This window comes from Phalacrocorax carbo, chromosome Z, assembly GCF_963921805.1.
Source record: "Phalacrocorax carbo chromosome Z, bPhaCar2.1, whole genome shotgun sequence".
NCBI classification, from domain to species: domain Eukaryota; kingdom Metazoa; phylum Chordata; class Aves; order Suliformes; family Phalacrocoracidae; genus Phalacrocorax; species Phalacrocorax carbo.
Genome location: NC_087548.1, coordinates 15,991,233 through 16,008,290, shown reverse-complemented (window position 1 = coordinate 16,008,290; position 17,058 = coordinate 15,991,233).

Here is a 17,058-nt window from a genome sequence, read left to right as displayed (position 1 = left end):
ACTTAATACTAAAATCAGGAGGACATCAAATTTTATTCCTCGACATCTTGATAAGGATTTTTTTAAAAATTTTACATTGGGTTTTGTTGCATCAGTTAGCATTGTACACACAAGAAGTGCTGATTAGAGACTTGGGACAAATTATTAACATCTAAGGAAAAAGCAGGTATTTTGCAGGACAGCATATTTCGTGATGCAACTTGGAAATCTGGCCCTCAGAGAGTCCCCTCAGCAGAAGGGATTGCAGCTGTGTACATCCGACAGGCGGGGCATCAAGGGATAAATTGTAGTAGTACCAGGTCGTTCTGAAAGCCCTCCGTGCAATCCATCCCACAGCTGTCTGGTGGTGCTGGTTTCAGTGCAGAAAGGATGAAGTAGTCAAAACTGTGTTTGGTTTTGGGTTGTTTCACCTCTGCCCGTAAAAGGGGAGAAAGGCCAAAGGCAGCCAGTGCCTTGGTCTGGAACAGTGCAGGAGGAAACCAGCAGCAGCCTTGCTCCTTACAATCTGGATGGCTAACCAAAAATACAGAGGAAAATATCAGGATGAAGAAAACAAATGGAGCTGACACATTGTATAAATAGGTCTTCAAATGTCATGCATGGTTGGAACAAAGATGTTTTGTTCCAAAGCAAGAGACAGCTTGAAATGGCTCAGTAACACACATTGAGAAGTTTGCTATTTTGGAACAGAGCTCTTCTAATGAAAAGGTTAATTGTGTTGCAATGGAAAAGAAAAAAGGCAAAGCAGAGGCCAGGTCTGCAGTCCTCACCCTAGCAAAATTTCCCACTGGCTTGAAGTGAAAGTTTTCTATAGCAAACATCACAGGACTGAACTACTAACGTTACAATAAATTATACAGTAGGTATATTTACGGGTCAATAAAAATAGCTAAACAAACCATATATTCTAGCAGTTTTAATCCCAGCGGCTTTCAAACAAGCTGCACCAGGAGCCAGTGAGAGAAACAGGGTGCTCAGCTCAGCCTGATGCTGGGAAGTTTCCTTGGGTAGGCACCGAGCACCAGTACTCGAGGTCAGCCCTGAGACATCTTCACTCGCCATTGGCTTTTTCACTTTGAAACTGCAGCGTTTTGTTCACTTTTCCCAAAAAAAGTCACTCACAACTCTGGAAACCTTTCTGCTTTGCAGCTGAAAAAAACTGCAAAGAACATGATGGACTTTTGACTGCTGCAAAGGGCTGCTCTAATTACCCTCAGGGCTGAACTTTTGTGGACAGCGTCTCTAGCTTTTTGGCAGCAATCCCAGCTCTGGGCTGTGGGTGCAGGTTTTCCCCACTGCCCCGCACCTTTGGTTTCCTGTCTGCCAGCACATTGGATGAGGAATGCTTCTTTCTCTGTCACCCCAGGGAAGTCGCAAATATCAGTCCCTGGTCCAGAGCTGCACACCTTAACCACCAGTGGTCCTAGCAGGTCTAAAGCCACCAGCATTCTCACCAGAGCTGCTCTTGTGGGGTTACTCCAGTTTCCATGAGTGTAAATAAGTTATATCAAAACTGTTGACTTTCTTGGCAATATTCACATACAAATACACGGGCTGGATCATAGAATCATAGAACGGGGTTTGGCTTGGAAGGGACCTTTAGAGGTCATGCTTGTACAAGCCCCCTAGTCTTTCTGTTTCTGTTTTAAGTTTCTCTCACTTATTTTGCATCTCCTGGGATTTCCAGAACTTCAAGGCATTTGTGCTCGTTGTGGCTGGGGTAGAGTTAATTTTCTTCATAGTAGGTAGTATGGGGCTGTGTTTGGGATTTGTGTGAAAACAGTGTTGGTAACACAGGGATGTTTTAGTTACTGCTGAGCAGGGCTTACACAGAGTCAAGGCCTTTTCTGCCCCTCACCCCACCCCACCAGCAAGCGGCTGGGGGTGCACAAGGAGCTGGGAGGGGACACAGCTGGGACAGCTGACCCCAGCTGACCAAAAGGACATTCCCTACCATATCACATCATGCTCAGTATATAAAGCTGGGGGAAGAAGAAGGAAGGGGGGGGATGTTCAGAATGATGGTGTTTGTCTTCCCAAGTAACCATTATGCGTGATGGAGCCCTGCTCTCCTGGAGATGGCTGAGCACCTGCCTGCCCATGGGAAGGAGTGAATGGATTCCTTGTTTTGCTTTGCTTGTGTGCGCAGCTTTTGCTTCACCTGTTAAACTGTCTTTATCTCAACCCAGGGGTTTTCTCACTTCTACTCTTCTGATTCTCTTCCCCATCCCACCGGGGGGAGTGAGTGAGCGGCTGTGTGGTGCTTGGTTGCTGACTGGGGTTAAACCATGACAACGTTTCACTGTGCTCTTTCCATATTGCTAATTCCCCCTTCTTTTATCCCTCTCCACCGGTGCTCTCCCACATCTTTCTCTTCCTTGACTCTCTCATCACTCCCACATTAATCTCTGCCATCACAGATGCTGTAAACATGTCCAAATATTCCCTTACTTCAGGTTAAAATTATTCCCCTCTGAGATATAAACGGGGTCAACAGGCACTCCTTGTTAGCATTTGGTATTATTTTTAATAGCAGTTTTAATCTGGAGATGAAAATTTCCTTTAAAAAACCCCACAGCTTTAAGATCAACTTTAGGTAACTCAGAGTTTCAAAAGATACATAGACTTCTTTCCCTCAGTACTAGGCAGGTTCTCTGGGGGTGAGAATGGCTGCACAGCCAGGACAAGGTTGAAGATGTCCTAATACTCTGTCTCTGGTAGCAGCCCTCAGCTAGGAAAGAAAAGAGTAGAATAAAAAGGCAAAATGGGAGTGGTGTTTTCCCTGGAAGCCCCACCCCAGCTCCAACAATTTGCAGTTCAGGAACTTTCTGAGCCAGATGTTTTATCAGTGTCCAATAGTCCTTGGCAGGTCTGTCTCCCTGGGAAGACACCCAACATCCTCCTCTGTGAATTTATTCTTTCGGGCTCCCCTGTGCTCTGGGGCAATTTAATTCTGTGCAATGTGAACAAGTACTTCTCTGCTGGAACTAAAGCTCAATTTCATCGACTGCCCACTATTCTTATGTCCTGATGGGTTGCCAGTCCCCCTCCACCTTCATAGTCCATGTGAGTCTGTCCAATCTGAGAAGCCCTCATTTCTCTCACCATCCATGTCTTTGCTCTCTCTTCCAATCAGCCAACATTCCTCCTAAGGGGAAGGTGCTCCCATCAGGATGCTCGATAGGAGCAAACCCTGGATTTCCACTGAGGCACATTGATATTTTCTGTTCTGTCTTCCATTCTGTTTCCAATAATTCCTTTCAGGTGCCAGATGGGGAACTCATCAGAGCCATGAATTCAGAGGCAAAATGTTACATTCTTTTGGGAATCCCCTTCATTTAACACCAAACTTTTTGCCAAATATTGGGTCTGAACCTGACTAACTCTAATTGTTTCAGTCATGTCATGTGGCAGCCAAAATAAGATTTTGTTTTACTGATGTGAAATCATTGTGTGCAGTGGGTGTGGAGCCAGAAAGCATTGCCCCAGGGCTGGGCCACTGTGTGGTACCAACAGAATCCCAACTCCCAGAGCTGTCAATGTATGGAGACCCCAGGTCTCCAGGTTTGAGGCACCCATCTGACTTAGGGACAAATCTTGCGTCTCATTGCTCACAGAAAGTTAATTAAAGGGATCTTGCCTTCTGGGAACTACCCAGAGGGCTGCCTTAAATCAAAATGGATCATAGACAATGCATTGGCCTTTCTTGAAAACACTAATTACTGTAGGAAGGGACATGGCAGTTGCCCAAAGACAAGCAACAGTGACCAAGTGCTGCTGCAAACAAGGGGTTCAGGGATAACCAGAAATGTGGCACAGGCTATCCCCCCAAGCTGTGATGATCAGTGGAAAAGGGTTTCTGTCAGACTGGGCAACAAATGGGTAAATGTAAAAATGTGTCCAAAAGAGAACTTTTCTGTGGCTCTCACAGACTAGGTGCCTACCACAATGAAGTAATGAAGATGACCCAAGGGGCAGATGTTTGGGAGGAGCTGAAGAAAGTCCTGCAGCAGCTTTTTCTGGTGTATATCTAGGAGGTAAAACTCTGCTAATAGCAAATCTTTTCCTACCAAGGATATCTGGTTTCATCTCAGCCACAAGTGAGAAATTTAAAACATATAAAAACTCGGAGCAAGTCAATGATAAGGAGGCATTTTTGCAAGGAGTACAGAACCCTCCCTTTCTGATTTGACATCTGGTGGAACAAAATTTGGAATAGTTAAAAGTGTTCTCCAAAACCTTGGAATTTGTTCCATTAATCTATTAAGAAAGGCTTGGTAATACCTTAGGCTGATTTCTTAGTGTCAGTAATATGTGACTATTACAGGACAATGCAAGGAAGTCTCAGTAGTAGACGCCAGTTTATATTTGACTGTGAGTGAGTCTGTATATTTTGTGTTAGCATGAACTGATGAAGCATCTCTGTGTCATGATATCTCCTTGGCTAGCTGCTTTGGTAAGATGGTTTTAAATCCCTTTAAATCTTCACCTATTCTTTTAGAATAGATGTGATATTGGCCATAATTAATGTAAATAAATATCTCATAGATTTTTCCTACATGACATCGGTGACGTCATGACATCTCCCTATATGACATGCTTTTTTGCACAAGGTGAAAGAATGCACAGCCTAAAATTTTTTCCCAGTACCCCCCATCTGAAGGATAAATGGAAAACAGGAGTGCCCAGAATCAGAGGCCACAGAGATGCTGTTGTATTTAGAACAAGAAAGTTAATTAAAAGTTTTGTTTATTGGTTTAATTTACCTATCTCATGATAAACCACAGATTTCCTCTATCTTCTTTGACACTAACTACAGACTCAGAAGTGTACTTTGAAATTACACTGTGTAAAGATTTTTGAGCAAATATGGTAAAGCCTCTCTTAAAAACAAAGGTAATCCCTCTGAGCCCTCATGGTCTCAGTCATGTTTATTCACCTCTTCCAGTGTTATAACTCAAAAAATACTGCTATAGTTTAACTAGGACAGCCACTAAATGTCTAGTTTTATGACTGAGTATGCTCTCTGGTGCTCATTTAATCATGTGTTTTATTGTCAGCTCTTCTCAAACTGTCAAGCGTTGTTCCTTATGAGAGCGAGACCTGCTTTCTGTAACACACATTCCCCCTAGTCACACTCATCATTTGGTACTATTGCCTTTCTTTTCTCTAGCCTGTTGATGACATTTATGGCGTTTTTTTCCAAGAAATAGTGTATTTTTAAAGCAGGGCCTCTTTTTCACTCTTTAGTGCTTTGGCTCAATAATTACTCACACACTAGAAATGGCCCAGCTGATGTCTTGATTTTTATATCCATCCCTATCCAAGAGCCATAAGCAGCAGTGAAAACTCACTGTGTGTACTGATTTTGCCTTTCTTTGGGAGGCCCCTTGGAAAATCCGTTTCCTGCTCTGCTCAGTAACACAAATGCAGAAGCCGGATGCACTGTGGTCCACTGCAGTGGGCTGCTGCCCTCCATGCCCGCCTTCTGCCACCCTCCCTGTGCACAGACATTGTGACTGTGGGCAACAAGGACAATGCAATGGAGAAATGCAAACATTTGCCCACATACAGATCCAACAGAAGTCTACTACCAGTGGCATGACACTGCAAACTGGTGGTTTGCAAACGTGTAGTGGCCTCCATTGTGTACAGGACTTACCACCACTATGGGGCTGCCTGTGTCCATACAAAGCCTCAGAATAGAAGAGCACAGACTATTTCAGTTGGAAGGGACTTACAATGACCATCTAGTCCAACTGCCTGAACAATTCAGGGCTGATGAAGTTAAAGCAAGTCCTCTGAGCCTTGTCCAGGGAATAGCACACAAGGATCAGGTGGAACGGCTGTGGCTTCAGCAGTTACCAGCCTCATTTAGACCTACAGGGATTCATACAGACAACTGTTTAGCAAGAGGAACGAACCAAATAATATGCTTCCTGGACTTTTATACTTTTCCATGTACAAATATTTTAAGAAGAACAGTAAAGATTGACTGTTTTTCCTATGCTTTTTCAAACTCAGCAGTTTGTTTCTCCATCAGAAGAAGTCAGCTCAGGAAAATGGAAACCTTTTGTAATAACTCACCTGTTCAGCCAACACTTCCTATGGCAAGCAATAAAGGGAGCTCAGCTCACCTCTCCCATGGATCTCTCGCAGCACATCAGGCTATACAGCTAAGTTGAAACAAAGCACTTTGGCATTGCAGAGATGAAATATCCCACCAGGTTTTGAAAGAAATCCTTAGCTACCCTTTCCTGGCACCTCACTTCCAATACTGGTCTGCAAGTAGGTTGTGTCCATCCTGACAAGTCCTTTGATCAGCCAACTGATAGGATGCTAATCAGGGCATACATATGCACACTTTCTGGGACATGGTGAAACAAAAAACAAAGCAGAAAATAAACCACTCCTGATAGCTAACCACTACAGAACCATCCTGCTGAAGACAACAGAAGATAGCAACAACTTTCACATCATCAGTTTAAGAGGAGCAAAATCACTTGAAAAGAGAGTCCTAATACTGCATTAAGTCACACAATTTTAATCTCGTCACCCATGTGCTTTCCAAGTGTTCCCCAAAAGCCTAACCCTTGGTCTAGGCTTCCTGTGCTGCCAAGAATTGCCAAAACTGCTCAGCAGATGAGATGGATGGGTGCAGTGAGAAAGCAGAAAGGTGCTTGGAGTTGGGAGGCTGGGCTGCAATATCACTATTTCAGTTCAGCTGAAGAAAAACTCTTTTTTACATCTTACAGAGAGCAATAAATGTGTGTTTCCTGACCTCAGCAGGGGTCTGGCTGAAAGGAGCCCATTTCAGTTGCCGAAGCCGTGCGCATCAGCTTTGCAGTTTTGCCAGCTCCCTCTGCAAGATGGCCTGCAACATGTGTACACATGGTATCTGGCAACAATAATTCAGAGAAAATGAAAAATGCTTCTCATTCATTGCAAACAAATGAGTACAGTGCAATACCAGGCAAACTTTCTCAAAGCAGGCAGCTTTCTGGACTAAAAAAGAAGGGAGTAAAAAGGGTTGGGGGGGGCGGCCCAGGGGACCCCTGACAGGAAATGCGTGGGAATGGTTACTTCAAAGAAGGGAGTGGATATTTAGGAAAAGAACACGCTTCCAAATGCAGCCTTTGCTTTCTGCTCTGGAAGAGCAGAACTCTGCCTGTGGCCAGCACAAGCACTCGCTCGTGCACTGCCAGGACTGCAAACCATGGTCACCATCAATGCCCTGCCCCCAGCGTCAGCCCTCGTCACTCATTGCCAAGTTATCCCCAAAACAATTCTGGCATTTTCAATCCCTATGACTCTACAGGTTTGGGCACATTCTGTGAAATACGCAGGCTTTCATTTGCTTCCAGATTTCTTCCTTGCAGAGTATTTGTCTGCCCGGGCCTGTGATACCAGCACTCAAAGACACTGGAAGAGAAAACCCATGCAGAAACTTCAAAGGGCAGCCCCAAAGCTCGTCTAAACAGGGATGTTCCAGATGAAGGCACCAGCGCCATGACAGCGAGTAACTGCTGGCACGGCTCAGAGCTGCTTAGCTACACAAAACTTGAGGAAACCAACCTCACTGTCTCTGCATCCATGCCTTTACTTGATCTTCTCTGATGTAAGATTGGCAACTATTCAGAAGAAGGCTCAGCAACTAGGTGGAGAAATGTATGGCATTTATGCCACTGCCAAGTGTGAAAAAGCTACAGCAAGTAATATAAGTAAACAAATAAACCACTTTTATGAAAAATATGATAGGACATTCAATTTGATTTGGATTGTATCTGCTGTGAAAGATAAGGCATATGTGTGAATAAAACTTAATTCTCACTGTACTTTTGGCATCCATGTCAACAGTACAGAGTTCATAAATTGTCTTAGCGATAGGACCTCAATAACTAATTTCGTAGTCAACAATGAAAATGCTAAAATCAATAGCTCATCTGATCTCTCCAAACCAATTGCAAATGGATAGATTCACCATGGCATTTCTGTTGTCATTGGTTTAAGGCTTTAAATGTGCTTTCCTGAACATTTACAGAGAATAACAGCTGGCAGCAACATCACATGGGAGTCATGACAGGAGACCTTTGGTTGGGAGTTGTTTTGCTTTCCCTTGTAAAAAGTCTGTTGTGTTTACTTCACTAAAGTTTAAGTTGGCTATGATTTCACGACTCCTGAATTCATGCTGCCCCCCGGCCAAGCCATAGAATAGCTAAAGACTCAATAAAGATGGGTGACATCATTAACCCAATACAGTAGCTATTCAGATGTACAATGTGGCCTCCTTACATAATCACCTAATTTTAGCTACTGAGTGAGCCATATACAGTACCACAATGTATTATGAGCTCTGAATAACTGTATAATATCCAGATGTTTTTTCCAAGGTTATTTCATTTTCCTGGTTTAAAATTTCTTTATGCAAATCTCAAGGTGTTATTTCCCCTTGAGTAAACCCTCTCTTCAAAACATGTTCAAGGCTCCTGCTGCTCCTGATCACCTTGATAGATCATTAGCTGGTCATTGCATTGTAATGGTGCTCATGGCACTAATATATGGCACAGGACCCCGGGATTTTATGACTGTCAATAAGAACAGCCCTAAGAAAAGAGTAAGACGATACAAGCCTTAATTTAAGCACCAGCCACACACATGCTCAAGTAAAGGCACCTGGTTTGCTAAAAGTAGCTGTTTCTTGTAGTTTTACAAAATATCTATGAAAATATTTTTTAAACCAGAAATATTTTGGGGCAAGGACTTCTTTTTGGTACATGCTACAACAGCAGCATCTGCAAGCCCTATTCCCTGCAATCAGTTAACAGCAGACACACCCATATTTGATGATGCCATTTATAGGTACAAACTCCAGATACAAATTAAGTGTGGTAGCTTAGAAGTAATAGTGATAGTGTTGGAAATCCCTCAGATGGACGTTTTATTCCTGAAAAGGAAGTAAGAAAGCAGGGCTTTCATTGCAGGAATCCCACGTGCCATTTGCACACAGGCACTGCGCACACCTTCCAGGTAAGTTGCTTGCATATTATGCACACTGCCTATACAGGCTCCACATATCACACACAAAATCAATGATCTTCTTCAATCCAATTTCACTTTCTTCAGCTTTTTGTCTGATATTTTTACATAACTATCCTCTAGAAATAAGAATCGTAGCTATAAAAACCTCCCTATTTCTATAGTGGTTTTAATCTAAATGACTTAACACACTAAATCTTAGAATTTCTAATTGCTCAAAAGTTCCTCTGCCTGTAGAAACTTATTGAAGAGAGGTTGACAGACTACTTCTTAATTACAGAAAAGAAAAGATAGAAGACTATCCACAATGCTTGCACTAAGACACTTTATTATGGAGCATGCAGAAGGAGATACATGTAAAAGCCAACACATATATATGTTATGATCCCCCAAACCACAGTTCTGCTAATTCCCCCCATCCCTGTAGTGGACATTTGACTTTCTCTCTCAGCACACTCTCCCTCGCTGCTGCCCAGAGCTGTTCTCCAGCCGGGATTGCTGGCAGCCAGTCCCCATCCCTTGTGTAATCAACTAGCTCACTTCGGAGATATGCTCACATTGTGCTGGCGCAGACTCACTTCTTCCACTTTGCAGCACTACAATCTGCAGACAGAACTCTGGCCCGGCTTTCTGCCTAGTTGAAACAGAACTAGTGTCTTTGTGACAATTTCTGGAAAAACAAACACACTAAAACCCAAGGCAACATCTTCTGCTGGCTTAAGTAATGGCAGCTCCTTAGCACTCATTTCCATTTGCAGAGGTGATAGCTCTTGGACTCCAGTTTGCTCTGTGCTACTGGCACAATATATTCGATTCTGGTGTTAGTAGGAGTCAAACAAATCATGGTGATGTTGGGAGCTGTTTGTGCTGCAGAGGGCAACTAGCTGTGCACAGTTTTACCCTGCAAGCATCTACTCTGCCTATTGACACTGTGGTAATTAACAATAAAAATTCTCTATGTGGTAAAAACTGATTCTAAAATTCCCTGTAAAAATTCACATGTAATCAATAGATTAAAAATTAAAACAAAATTAAAACGAAATTAAAGCCCAACCGTGTGCAGGAATGCTGAGCAAAGCAAATGGGAATGCTGATCATGCCTTGGGACAAGGAAGGCAGTCTAGCTCTCCCACTGGGGTCCTGCCAGTTTGTCCAGGCATTTATAAAACAGTGTAAGTGAAATAGCAGGGTTTGATTCTGCCCAGGACTGTCGGATTGCAGCCCCTGCATTCACTCCTGCAGGCAGAGGGCTCTATGTTTGAGGTTCTGATTGGTTTTAATAAAAAAAAAAGAAAACCTGGCTCTCAAGCAGTGCTGCATGATTCAGGAATAAACATCATCAATGCCAAGCCTGGGCTGTGGAAGGCCAGCGCAGCACCCTCACTTCCCAAAGAAAGTGAAATGTTCCTCTGCCGTGTGCAGAGAATGGCGCACCAGGAGAAGCAAGTTAAGGAGCAGAGTGAAGGGAGACAAGCACAAAGCAGAATTAAGCAACATGTCAGCTGGGGTGTATTTCCAAAGGAACCATTTCAACCAAAATTACCAGAGTGATATGCCCACAACCTGAGGGATTCAGTTTCTCATGACTACCAAACGGCTGCTGATGCAGTTACACAGTGCTGTTTGTAACTCGGTTACAGACAGAAACCACAAAAGTTAAATTACAACCACAAGATAAAAGTATTTCCCTGGTCCAAAAAGATGTCTTTCAGACTTCCCCACAGCAGAGAGATGCTGGTAAAGACACCAAAGGGACACAGAAATAGCTGAACTATACTCCTAGATCTGCCACTAATCTGACTGTGATTAACTCTCCTCATCTTGTATTTCTGTTTCTTCAATCCTGCAGTAATAGTTGTTTTTCCCATTTAGATTCTTAGAGCAGATGATACCATTTCTGATTATAAGTTTGAGAAGTACCTAACAGAATAAAAGCCTGAACTTGAGCAAGGGTTCTTGTAGCACAGCAAAAACAAAATGTGGGAAGTGAGGATACTGTCTAAAATTTGATTAAGTTACTCCCTCCACCCCACCACCCCAAAGAAAAACATTTAACAACTTCTCTTAGAGAACTGTTTAAATTCTGCTGCCCACCAGAGTAGGACAGTATGCTGGATAGTAAAACAAGTGGTTAAAAGAAGCAGAGAAAATATATACCACTGTGATACTTAATTCCAGAATTAAAGCTTCCCTTTTTTTCTAGTGTAAGTTAAAAGCTAGTAAAAATTAACAAAAGAATCCTACAAATGGATATTTTATAGAGCCTCAGCCAAAAAGATTATCACCTTGTGAACATCAAAATCTCTCACTGCATTTGGGAATGTGACAGCTGTCATCTTCATTGAAACCTTCTTCTCCTGTAATCTTTCTTGCATTACAGGATGATTTTACAATGTTCTCGGAAAATATTATGGAACCTTTGGAAGTTGACTGATTAATTTTTTTATGACCATGGGCCGTGATGCATGGGTGTGCATCATCTTCATCCCTCACCTTCATTTTAGAACCGGCCTGAGGTGGTCATCTGCCAGCCCCACCACTCCTGGAAAGGTTTTCCTAAAAAGTGTCAGTGCAATAGGATAGAACTAACGATAACGAAAAATGGGTCCCTCAGCACTGGGGAAAATCTCACCAAGAAGGTAATTTTCAGCACCATGTCAGTCTAACTCCTCTTTTTTAAGTTTCTTTTTCTTCTTCCATTTTGTGGCTTGCTGGGCTCTATCAGTGCATTGTTCCATTCTGCAAAGGGTTAATATCAGTGTTCTGCTTAAGCATACCCCAATTGGGGTGAGGGAGACTCATGTTTCTCAGATTAAAATACTGCAGATTCTTCCATTTGTTCCTTCATTGGCTGTCTCCCTCATTGATTACATGCCCAGCTTCAGTTTCTCTGGTCATCTGTTTCACCCAAGATACTGCCTTAATTAAGCTAAATGCCCCCCAAGATAACTGCGCATCCGCACAGTTAATGCACCACTTGAGATATGTAGCATGCTACTTTTTGGGCATAATTCCCTGCATAGCATGTCCCCATCAATAAAAGAAACAATATATGAACACGTATATGTGTATACAAATGGTTGTCACATTAAAGACAAAGCTGACCTCAATTACCTTGGCATGTGCCCTGTTAATCTGCAAGACTACAGTTTGAACCCTCAGGTTTTGTCATGTATTTTTTGTCAGTGTAACAGAGAAGACTCCTTTCAGAATAATTTTCTAGGCAATCCTTAGCATTCAAGGATAATCTGCCTTGTGGTAGTCACCAGTAGTGGTGTCACTGCAGGATGAGGAAGAGCATACTGTAAATCAGGAACTTCCTGTGCTGGCATTGTCTGAACACCAAATATTACAAGGATCATGGATCTGGAAGTTAAGTGTGGACTGTTTAGTAAATTAACAAACCAGAAAGTATTTTCCACCTTACTACATATGGACAATTTATAATGGGCTGGCAAGTCCAATATCAGGCTTATTTTTTCATTATTGTATTTCCTTGACATGTATTTCCTTGAAATCTCTATATACTGTTTACATGAGGGGGGAGGGGTGTCAAAACCCAAAATGTTTTCACAAGGGAAAAATGTCTCTCCCAGCAACTTAACATTCATGACAAACTCTAAAAGAGAGCACCTGAACCACATCCATATGGATAACAACATGACTGGGAAGAGACCGTCAGAATTGCTTTCTGAAATGTGAAAATTTCCAAACTAGACAGATAAAAACTCCTTTATCTTCCTGCAACTTCCCTTGAAAAGTCTAGGATTTTAAGGATGCAAAGAGCTGCAATTACAAGCAGGAGCGAACGATTTTTAAAGCTGACAGGAGACAAAAGTTTGCCTTTCAGAGACGCAAGACTGCAAATAGAAAGGAGCACTTTTAACTTGTAGCACATGTGACATCAGCATCTGGTGCTTGCAAAAGGAGATCCCTCTATGCTGTATTTACCAAGCCAGTTTTCAGATGAAAGCCATCCCAACCACTTTTGTACTCCTCAATTGCTGCGAGACAGAACGTGCCACGTTCCCAGTTCGGGTGTCACTGAAGCTGCTCGGTCGGGAGCAATCCTTCTGGAAAAAGCTCTATGTGCCTTGTCAGAGGAAACACAGAAACACAAACTGCCATCCACCAAGTCTGATGTAGCTGAGAGTCATCCCACCACAGGGGAGAAAATAATCTGCATTTTGAATTATTGTTTTCCAGATGTATTATCTTGCATTTGTCAGGGTGACTTCTTATTATTTCCTGCTTCTCTTTTTTCAGTACTGTTTGCAGTATTCATCTGCATCATCTGTTAATTTCATTAACATCCTGTGTAATGATCTCGAAGGGGGTAGTTTAAAATGATGTTACATAAAACCGGACATACACTCCTTATTCCTGCAGCATCCCACTGATCACCTCCCACTCACCTCTGTGCTCTATTTATCATGACCTGTTTCCTTGTCTTCTGCAAGAGCTCATGCGGTGTTTGTATGACGTGCCATTTTCAAGTGAAAAATTCCTGAGTCACCAGGCCTTAGTTTCTTAGTCTGGAATTGCTTCTTGTTTTCCTTTGACTGCTACATTGTGCCTTTAAGGATTGAATTAAATTTCCCTGAATCATTACAGTAACAATGCAGTTTTGCCCCAATTCTGTGATGCCCTAGTAAGCTATGGAGACATGGCTGTAGGCACTTTATTGTTACATACTGGTATTACTGTAACAAAATGGAAACGTAATAATTTTCCAAAAATGTTATAATAAATGTATGCCTTTATTATTAACCCAGCCACTTAATTAAAATATGTATCAAGACACACAAATTATTCTATGAATAATCAAGGAGGTCTTACTGGAAAATGCCATAAAAAGTTAAGAGACGTTGCTGATAACATTGCTTGCAAAGGCTATTTTGAAGATGCTGACCTCAGGAATATTCCTGATGTTTGCCTCTGCTTAGTCAGGCAATTTCATACAAAGAGCCAACTGCAAACACCAACTTCATCACAGAGTGGCCCCCTTGCTGACGCCACAAGCCATAGGGTTAGAAAATCTGAAGTTTCTTTGCTAAGAGATTTCTTTTATTATAATCACATGCAGACTCCTAAGTTTCAGAGTCCTTTGCTTGCATAACCATTGCAAACTTAGCTTTCACTGCACTAGAGAGATGCCACCAAGTGACAAGGGAAGTGAATAGTACAGAAAAATAATAACGCCCAACTGGCACAGAATGGCTGCACTACACCTTGACCAGTTTATGTGGGATCCAACACCGCAAAAATAAATAGTACTACACAGAAAAAAGTCTGCACAACACTACAGTTAAGATTGTTATACAACAATCCCCAGTAGGTACCCCTTCTTACCCACCCGCCATCCCTCTGGGAGAGATGGGTGTTGTGACAAGTTGTTAGCACCCCTAGATTTTTGCCAGAAGATTGATGTTGATGGGGAGAGCGTTCTTCCTCCTCACTCTAGAGTCTGCAGAGGATTATTTTTATAAATTTCGCAAAACATAGTAACCCTTTGCTCTTTGCTGCTCTGTAGTCCCACGTTATGGTCAGATTTACTATATATGGCCTGCTTTATATCTGTCAGATACTTGATCTTTTTTCTCTTTGCTAACCCTGAAAACAGCTTATACAGCTCCCAAAGTTGCATTCTCTGAATGATCAGTAATTACCACTGGCGAGTTCCTATTAGCCCCAGGGCTGCTGGTACAGTCCTGAGTCCACACCTTCAAAGCCTTTGCTATCAGCCCCCTGCTTGTCCTCCTCCGTGCTGCATTTTAATCCTAGGGTCATCAATAGTTCATTCAACACAGAAAAACCACATGGAATTACTACTTAACAGTTATAAAGCCATGAATGACAACACCGGTTTCCCCATCATTGTACAAAGCTAAGAAAACCTTAAACAAATGAAGCAGCAGTCACCTGGCTGTTAGCAGCCAAAGAAGCTCAGACAAAGCTGCAAGCGGCCCCCAGCAGGTCCAAACCCAGGCAAGCCCTGAGGCCTCTTAGCTTAATACAAAGCCATGGCCTGTTACTAGCAATGGGAGCTCAGTATTGAAGGGCATCCTAGGCTGCCCAACAGATCCACAAAATCAAGCTAGCTAAGACAGGACAGGGATGGCCCAGAAATGCAAGTTTCACTGTTAGGTGCACACTCTGCAGCAGTCAAGGAGGAACACCAAGAGGAACAGCAAGAAAATTTCCAGTCTAGGAACAACGTTGCCCCTGAAGACGTGAGATACTGGCTGGCCAGTGGCATGCAAGGAATGGAAGTACAGACAGTGCCTGAAGACAGAGACTTCCAGAGAAGATCTCTAATGAGCTCCAAGTTCCTCAGCATTTGCGCACTACAGAAACCTGCACACTAAGTGTCACCTAGCACCAGCAATCTAAGTGTCATGTACACTCCTATGTTCTTAAATCAGCTGCAATGCAGTCCCAGTGATCTTGACAAGTATTAGTAATGAGCTAGAAAAATGCCTAGAGATTACGATTTTCAGCAAAATGTTCCTGAGGCCACTGGAAGAGCAGATGGTGAACAGGAAAGCTGTGGAACAAGAAACATTGCTGCTGCCATCATGCTTGGAGTTTCAGGAAATCAGTGTGTGAGCAACACAATCACAACAAGCAAGGCAACCACAGATCTTACTGCAGTATCACAGCTCTTGGCAGGTGTGAACGTAGTAATTCACTCTTAGCCTAGATCAGATCAGATGTACATCTATAGGTGTATGGCTAGCCCTACTGCTAATACACAGGTTTATACAAGATTATAGCAGATTATACAAGATTGTAGCATATGACATTTTTTATTAGAGCAGTAGAATCAAAACACCTAACCAGGACAGGCTGGAAACATGGTTCAGAATGTGGAGTATTGAAATGCTGAACACAAGGTCCTGAGGTCTCCCACATCTAACACTATTAATGTGAGAAGGATTCCTGCTGGACACAAGGGGACAGCACCATTAAAACTCTTGAAACCAAAGGACATGAAGGGAATCCAGCAATTTCTAGGAAAGCCAATTGTTTTAAAAAAAAATTTCCAGTACAATAACTAGAAGTTTATGAACCCATAAGAAAATTAACTCTGTATGAAACATTTTGCTCCCATACATATGGGAAACCTTAGGTATTTGCCACCAACCACCAACTTCAATAGTGGCTTAGCTGAATAAACACAGAATACATTCATTACATCCACTGACAACTAGAAGCTGTAAAAACCTGCAGGCATGTTGGGGCCAAGAAAAAACCTGAAATAATCTGAACAAAATGGTGATACATTTTGAGAAAATGCAATGAAATTCAGTACAAAGGACAAAATCCAATACTTGAGAATAATACATAACCACTGAATTAGCTGGGCAGCAGCTCTGCAGTGGAGGTTCTGGTGTTTTAGGGGGATTAAGACCTGAACACAAATCCATAATGCCAAACCGCAGAGAAAAAAGTGACTGTAATGAAACATGCAAACATTTTGCCTGCTCACTTGGAAGTGCTAAAAAAGTAGCTTCACCTGAAACACTGAATACACTGGAGGCAGTACACTTCAAGAAATGTGGATAATCAGAACAAGACAGAGAAAAGCAAAGAAATGATGATACACCAGAAAACATAAACCATAAAGGAAAACTGAAAGAATAAGCGGACACAGGAGAAAAAATTAGAATTCAAGAATAATAAAAAGCTGCTGCAAAGGGGAACATCATAAACTGACTTCCATGGCTGCTGGGAACAGGATAGGAAATAATGGGCTTAAATTGTTGCAAGAATGTTTTTCTTAGAGATTATGAAAAATTTTCTACTGCTAAGAATAATGAAGCATTGGAACAGATTGTTTAGGGAGACTGTGTAGTGTCTACAGTGAGAGTGTTTAAAGAGCTGATCCAATAAATATGCCAGAACTGGTTCAGGTATAGCTGTAACTTGAGTCAAGGATGGACTACATAATTTCTCAAGGACAAATCTAGTCCAGTTTATCTACTGCAGGTATTAATCTGTTGCATCTACTATTTCATC